Below are 8,729 nucleotides of genomic sequence, written 5' to 3'. Positions count from 1 at the left end.
CCAGAACATTAGATCGACTTGATTTTTGAGGTGAAGACCAAGCCCAACTCGGTGACCGCAACAGCCTAAGATCATCGCTATCGGACTTTCGACGCGCGGTCTAGGTCCGATCCAGATCTTCCAAAAATTCCCCAGAACAACTGGATTTAGTGATGGATCCCAGATTTCAGAGTAACGTAGCGCTCACTAATCTGCACGTTTAGAGCCATGCAGATACAATTTAAAGTGATTGATGCGAATTTCACAAGCAATCAAGTAAAGCGCTAATTACCCCAAAAACAACTACTTAAGGAAAGATTAGCACAAAAATTCCAAGGTCGTTACAATCTACCCCCTTAAAGAAAATTTCGTCCTCGAAATTCATACCTTCATATAATCCTCGAGGATCGGAGGGTAGGTCTTCCTGACCTCAGCGTCCGATTCCCAAGTAGCCTCTTCTACGCCATGATGCGACCATAACACCTTCACGAGAGGGATAACCTTGCTACGCAGTACCTGCTCCTTTCTATCCAGAATACGTGTTGGTTGCAGTACATAAGTGGCATCCTCACTTAACTGCACTTGCTCCCAACTGATAATATGCGAAGGATCAGGAACGTACTTCTTCAGCATAGAGATATGAAATACGTTATGCACGCCCGCAAGAGGTGTGGGCAAAGCAAGGCGGTAAGCTACCGCTCCCACTCGATCCAGAACTTGAAATGGACCAATAAATCTCGGCGTCAGCTTCCCTTTTACCGAACCGCAAAACTCCCTTCATAGGAGAGACCTTCAGAAAAACATGATCTCCCACTACGAACTCAAGCGGCCGACGCCTCGTATCAGCATAACTCTTCTGCCTGCTCTGCGCTGCGACGTCGAATGATGTCAACCTTCTCTGAAGTCACCTGCACCAACTCTGGGCCAAGCAAACTACGCTCACCAATTTCTGCCCAACAATGTGGTGCTCTGCACGGGCGACCATACAACGCCTCGAAGGGAGCCATGCCGATACTCGCCTGGAAACTATTATTATACGCGAACTCTGCATACTGAAGACAATCATCCCAACGGTCTTTGAAATCCAAAACACAAGCTCGCAACAGATCCTCCAGACTTGATTCACGCGCTCCGTCCGCCCATCTGCTTGCGGATGAAACGCGGTCCGAACTTCGCCACACCCATCGCTTCCTCGGATACGAGTCCGTAAGATAGATGTAAAACGCGTGTCTCTATCGACACAATCTCCAGGGGAATCCATGCACACGCACTATCTCCTTGATATACAACCTAGCCAACTCGTCCACTGAGTGACACTGATCGGTAAGAAATGCGCCGACTTCGTTAATCGATCGACGATCACCCAAATAGAGTCAAATCCCTTTCTCGTCCGCAACCCATAAATAAAATCCATAGAGATGAAATCCCACTTCCATTCTATTATGGGCTGAAGCAAACCAGAGGTCGGCGATGCTCTGCCTTACCTGCCGGCACGTGAGACAACGAGAAACAAATTCAGAAATGACCTTCATATTGTCCCACCAATAAGACCTCTTCATATCCCGATACATCTTCGTGTACTGGATGCATCGCAAGCTTAGAACTATGGGCTAACTCGAGAACCTCACGCCTCAAGTCAGGGATGTCAGGAACACATAACCGGCCACGAAAACGTAGGCCCCCATCAGAACTAACACTCCAGTCGGAGTTCTCATCTGTACCAACCCGCCGCCTCATCTTCACCAAAAGCTCATCATCCGCCTGAGCTGCAACGATCCTCTCGCCGATAAGGGGCTCTACACGAATGTGTGCGATAACCTCATACGGCTCAACCACCGTAAGCTTCGCTCAAAATCGCGCACGAACTCCAACATCTCCCACTCGGCTATAGCTGAGCCGCAAACTCCAAAGCCTTCTTGCGACTCAACGCATCCGCCACAAGGTTTGCCTTACCAGGATGGTAAGAAACATCGAACTTGAAGTCCTTCAATGTTTCCATCCATCTGCGCTCGCCTCATATTCAAATCACGCCGCGTGAAAATATACTTAAGGCTCTTGTGGTCGCAAAAGAGCTCGAACTCCTCACCATAAAGGTAATGTCTCCAAAGCTTTAATGCGAAGATGACAGCCGCTATCCATGTCATGCGTAGGGTAATTCTCTTCGTGTTTCCTTAATCGACGCGAAGCATAAGCAATCACCCCTGTCCTTCCGCATAAGGACACAACCCAGGGCTAACGCGAGAGGCGTCGGTATATATAATATACTTAACCCCTTGCTCGCAATACTAGCACAGGGGCGGACGTCAACTTGTCCTTCACTTCCTGAAAAGCTAACTCCGCCCGCTCACTCCAAGCAAACTTCAAATCCTTCCGTGTCACCGCGACAACGGTCCGGCAATCTTCGAGAAGTCCTCGAATAAAGCGTCGATAATATCCTGCAAGGCCAAGAAAACTCCTCACCTCAAGAATGTTTGTCCAGTCCTGCACTGCACCTACCTTGGCAAGGTCGACGGCTATACCTTCCTTGGACACCACATGTCCCAGGAACTTGACTTCCTCTTTCCGGAAATCACACTTCTTGAATTGTGCGAAAAGCTGATGCTCCTAAGAGTACCCAAAACCGCTCTAAGTGCTCCTCGTGTTCTCGGCTTGCCGAATAAATCAAGATGTCATCAATAAATACAATGACGAATCGAAACAGAAACGGCCGAAACCCTGTTCATTCGATCCATGAACACGGCCGGTGCGTTCGCACGACCGAACGACATCACAAGGAACTCATAATGACCGGCCGGTCCTCGAAAGCGGTCTTCGCACGCCCCCATCCTCGACGCGCAATCGATGATACCCGATCGCAGATCAACCTTCGAAAAGTACCGTGCCCCCTTCAACCGATCAAACAGATCATCAATCCCGGGCAAGGGGTACTTATTCTTCACAAGCTACAAATTCAACCTGCGATAATCAATACACAATCGCAAGGAACCATCCTTCTTCTTCACAAAAAAACATGTGCTCCCCAAGGAGACACACTGGGCCGAATAAAACCCAATTCTAGCAAACCATCTATCTGCTTCCTCAACTCCTCCATTTCACTCGGAGGCATCCGATAGGTGGGTAAAGAAATGGGCGCCGCACTAGGCATAAGATCGATAGCAATATCAATCTCACGCTGAGGAGGTAATCCAGGAATCGACTCGAACTCAGCATCAAACTCCTGACCTACCGGCGGACTAACCATCGCCGACTCGGCCGAACTCTCCAACAGCGGAGAATAAAAATCAATACGAATAGGGTAACTGACCTGAACCGGGAAAGTAACAATCTCGCCCTCAGGTCCATGGATCGTCACTGATCTAGCTTCACAATCAATCTCAGCCCGCATCCTCGTGAGCCAATCCATACCCATAATAACATCGTAGTGATAAAGCGGTGCGACTAGCAAATCAACACGGATCGATCCACTTCCCAGGATCGACCAAACAATCCATACAACGCTTGCCCAAGGCAGAGGACATCCCCGTAGCGGTAGTAAGCGTCACTCCTGCATAGGAACAGATCTCAAACCCAAACGCCTAACTGCCGCATAAGAAATAAAAGAAGTAGTGGACCCTGTATCCACTAGCACAGAAACCGGAATACCTTCTATATGCGCTGTCACCTCAAAGGACCTCGGCACCAAGTCAGACATAGCTTCTGCCGAAAGCGCATGAACACGAGCCTGCGCCGACGATTCGGCGGAGGAACCATGGGCCGATGAGGTGGCCTGAATGGAACTGCAGGTCCGAAGGATGGATGAGCTGGCGCGATCGAAGAGGAGGAGGAGAAATAACCGAGGCATCGGACGGCTAACCCTCTGCGGTGGAGTAAAACCACCGGCTCGCATAGGAAAAGCATAAACGGTCCAAGTGCCCAACCTTTCCACAATAAGAACATCTCAGAGATCAGCTCTCATCTGCTGAGCGGCGGCGCCGAACGCCTAGGAGGAGAATCAACACGCGGCCTCTTGCCAAGGAAAGGTGCACCCTGGAAATCCGGTCTCGGCCTAGGAGGCATCGGTGCTCGCATGCGGACGCTCTATCTCCGTCCCGCTCTGCTCGCAAGGACATGCTCACTAGCTCCGCATATGAAGAAATGCTGGCACAGAAAATCTTCGATTCGATCTCAGGTCGCAGCCCCTCATAAAAACGCCGCATCCTCATCGGTTGACGCCCAGATCAAAGGAACATACCGCCCCAACTCAAGAAACCGGTTCTCATACTCCGTAACCGACAACCCTCCTCGGCGGAGGCGAAGGAACTCACTCTCCTTCTCATGTCAGAACGTAACCGGAAATACTTCTCGTGGAAGCGCGCCTCAAACGCCCGCCACGACCACACGAAGTCCTCTTCGACAGTGGCGAAGCACACTGTCCCACCACAAACCGGCCTCCTTCTCAAACATGAAGGTGGCAAGCTCAACTTGCTCGACCTCAGAGCAGTGCAACGGCCTCGGCATCTTAGAGATGCGGTCAATCCAATACTCGGCCTCCTCGGGTCCGTGAGAACCCGCAAAAGTAGGAGGTCTCAAGCGCTGAATCGCTCGAATGTGCCGCCGGCACTCGCGTTCCCTGGCACTCCCTGATGGAGGCATAGGTGAAACAGTTGGAGTCTCCCCTACCTGAGCAAAGATGCCAACCATGGAGGAGAGGAACTCCCGCTGCCGCCGCTGCCGCGATATCGCTGCCGAAATCGCCGCCAGATCAACAATATCATCTCGCTCAAACCTATCAACAGTGAAGCGTAAGAAGGTGCATGGCTCGGCTCAGAAACCGAGGTGTGACCGGAGGAGCCATAGGTGTCGACCCAACACCAACACGAGATGGACCCCGCCTGCGGATCCGAATGGCTATCGCTCAAGGGAGGAACCCCAGCAAGCGACTCAATCAGAGAAAGACGGGCCGAAGTCTTCGAACCCTTAGGAGGCATCCCTACATTAAATCAAAGGATGCAACCTGTCAGATTCTAAGTCACATAATCCATCCACACAACAACAACACAGCACAACACCAAAACAAACCACATGCATTCCATTAACCAAACTCGTCGCAATACAAGTAGTGCAACACAATACATGAATCACGACTAGGAAAGCATGGAAACAACAACATCTAACACTACAAACAACCACAACTACTACAACCACTAATAGCTACCACACTACAACAACTCCAACTACAAGCCAACAACGGCTACACACAGAAAGAAACACCAAACAAAGCAAAGACGGCCACGACGATGCTACTCGTCGGAGTCAGGAGACGGAGGCGGAGCACCCTTATCCCGCAAGCAACACAGGATAGACTTCAAAGTCCGAGACATCTTCTTGAACTTGTGCTTAACCAAGCCTCGAAGATCCACCATCTCCTGGCGTAAAGCGGCTTGCCCTTCTTCAAGCCGTGTAAGACGGCATCTTTGGCAATCTTGCTCTGCACCCTGCTCGGCACCACAGGAGGAGAGCGATCACTCGAATCCTGGTGCCCCAATCTCTTCCTCGTCTTGCTCGCTTCTTCCTCGAGACTCCGCACCACCTTCAAGATAACTCTCATCATCACTCTCAGACCCGGCCTCACCCTAGAGGCAAGCCGACCAGAACCAACCTCCATCGGCTTAAGGGTCCTCAAGTTGATATAGCGAACAGGACCGGCTTCTCGGCTCCAAGCCTGTAGCCAAACTCATGTGCGAGCTTGCAACTGAGGCAGCCAGAGGGTGGGGACGCCGGCGTGCTACTCGGACGTGCGATGAGCATATTCTGACGCGGGACGGACGTCGGGACACACAACTGCGCATCCTGCCCCACCCGATATAGAAAATCTACCATCAGGCGCGTACACTCGCTGCGGTTGCTCCACCTTGGATACACATTGAACGTAAAGATGTGGTGAAGCAAACGGAAGTCGTCCGTCATGTGAGAAGCCAAAAGACTCCTATTCGGCTGCCATTCGACCAGACTACCACACAAGGATCGGGTGCGACGATCCCTCTCGCGCACACTGTTCACATTCTTCTCGCTGGCATGCACTTCCCCAAGTGGCACCTTCAAGAGTCGGGATATCAAAGCAACATTGACAATTCCAACTCGACCGCTACCACAGGGAATCTTGAACTGCAGAGGATCCAGCGAAGGCTCCAGAATGTTGGCATAGAAGGCCCGAACAGTGCTAGCATTCGCGCGATACTCGCCTTCGAACAAGGGACCCCAACCAGCCCCTTCTAGGCGCTCCAACAAAAAGAACTCACCAAAGAGCCGCGGATCAACATGAGCCTCCTAAAGGACTCTACGCCCCTCATAGACTCCATGCGACAATTCCGCCAACAAGGTCCTACTGACAGGAGCTCGAGGATCGAGGTCCCGCTTCGTCTGGAACTCGCGCGTGGCGGACGTGCTAGCGGCGGCACCTCTCGGCCTCCGTGCACGGGTTGGGCGGCTCGGCCCGGCTTCATCCACGGGCGCTCTCTTCTTCCCCATCAAGGAAAGAAGGGAAGAAATGGAAAAGATGGCCGACACAATCTCAAAGAGGGCCATGAGAAATGAGAGAAAGAGAGAAATAGGAAGATGGTGAAGCTTCCACACAACTATGAGCCAAAAAGGGAATGAAAGGGCTCAAATGAGAGGGAAAAATGGAGAAATCAGCAATGGAATAGAAGATTTGAGAATGGGGTGATGGGTTTGCACGAAAATGGAAGGAAGATGAAGATTTGGGAGAGATTTGAGAGAGTTTGGAGAGGTTGTTGAAGAAAAGGAGAGCTTGGAAGAGGGTTTTGTAAAGGAAATAGGTAAAAGGAGTGGTTTTAAAGTGAAACCCGTGGAGGGGTGGGCCACACAAGCCTCATGGACGATCGGTCCGCGTCGGCCCGGCCCGCCTGGCCCGCCGACCGGCGATCCCTCGCCGAACCGGCGATGGCATCGCCGGTCTCTGGACATATCGGCGATGCCTCGCCGATTTGGCGAGGTCCTCCTGGTCCTCCTTGGTCCAAATGATGTGGTTCCCCCCCTGGGTCCCACAGAAAATGCCCCGATTGGCCCCTTATGTAATTTGAAGCTTATCGGGTCATTCTGACAGAAATCTGATAAAACCAGCGATTTCTGGAAGGTTTAAAAATGAATAATGGGAGGGTAGACCATCTACACTCATTAATAGAGGGTCTAGAACAGGTTTCGGGTCGCTGTGTGTGATCATGTAAGGGTACAGACTCGATCTCGGTAAAGGTTTTCAGGAAACTTTCGCCGATAGAAACTACGGAGCACAAACACAAAGCGATGATAGACCCGCACCCAATTACACTATAGTGGTGACAACGTGCGGTGTGTGACCATAACCCAGGTCCGGTTTAATCCAGATCATGCTCTGATACCAACTTGTAACGCCCTGAAATTCGGGGGTCGAGCATAACTCAGCTCCCGAGTTCCAAAACATCACTTATGCAACATAATTAATGAATGATGTATGTTGACTGTATTAGCACATAAACATGGGATAGATTAAGCCAAAACGCAGATATGATTCAGGGATAAGTGAATAAAGCAAGCGGAAGACTTATAGTAAAATATGTGTACAAGTGTAAGTCCCTGAATTACATATACAAACAGTTCGTGTATAAGTGTTATTTTTCTAAATTATAAGTACAAGTTACATCATTTCAGGTTCCCAAAATAGTCATCCCATAGGTCCCGCGTGATCGAGGCTCGCTAGAACCCGTCTCAAAACCGCATATAGGAGAAGGCAGCCTCGTCGTCATCCGGCTCCCTCTGCCTCGACGTCGCATCCACATCTGCAACATCTGCAACTAAGACAGTCCGGTGGGTGTGAAACACCGCCCCCAAACGTGGGAGTGAGTGATCAACTCGTGGAATAATACCGCAAAAGTTAACATGATATCGCTCAATCAAACAATAATGATAAAGCAAGACAATTAAATAAATCCTAAGTACTCTTGTTAATGCAAGGATGTATGCAATATGATGTGAGCCCTCACGCGTACACCCTCAGCGTCTACATCTTCAGATACGCATGACATCACCTCAAAGAGCGCCACATCTACAAAGCACATGCAAATGCGGTGCATGGATATGATTACCAAGTTGTTATTAGTCCAATTCATACACCAGATTGGGAAGCTAAGATACCTTCCTCATATCACCATCCAAATAGTGATCTATTCTAGGGTCGTCAATCCTAGACATCTCATACGATCATATTTTTAAGGTCGTAGCAAAGGGTTCGCCACCAATCAATGCATGCCTTTCATACCTTTATTACCACAGTTCGGCTCGTCACCTCCTTGCGGTATCCATGTATGCTTGAGGTCACTAAAAAGGGCTCGTCACCAATCAATGTAGGCCGACAGCACGAATATAGTGTCCCATACCACCATAATCGGCTCACGAGTTTAGTTGCTCACTGGTCACTACGGGGAGGCTCGTCACCCCAGCATAGGCCGACAGCTCGACCACGGTGTCCCATACCACCATGTCCGGCTCATGAGTCTTAGCGGATCGAGGTACCATGGTTATTAGGATTTCACTGGTAAGTTCGGTACCCTAGATTCAAGCAGAGCGTCCATACATGGTTAACATACATCGGACAATCGGGTTAGTTGACGAACTCGACTAGCACGAGCGCACGTTGAATTGAACGACATAGAGTGCGCAAACACTCCGCGTGGCCAAACCACTCGCCGCCAACTCTAATACGACTCGGGTTCGTCTAA

The sequence above is a fragment of the Magnolia sinica genome, chromosome 13 (genome assembly GCF_029962835.1).
Source record: "Magnolia sinica isolate HGM2019 chromosome 13, MsV1, whole genome shotgun sequence".
NCBI lineage: Eukaryota > Viridiplantae > Streptophyta > Magnoliopsida > Magnoliales > Magnoliaceae > Magnolia > Magnolia sinica.
Note: the sequence above shows the minus strand (reverse complement) of the source record.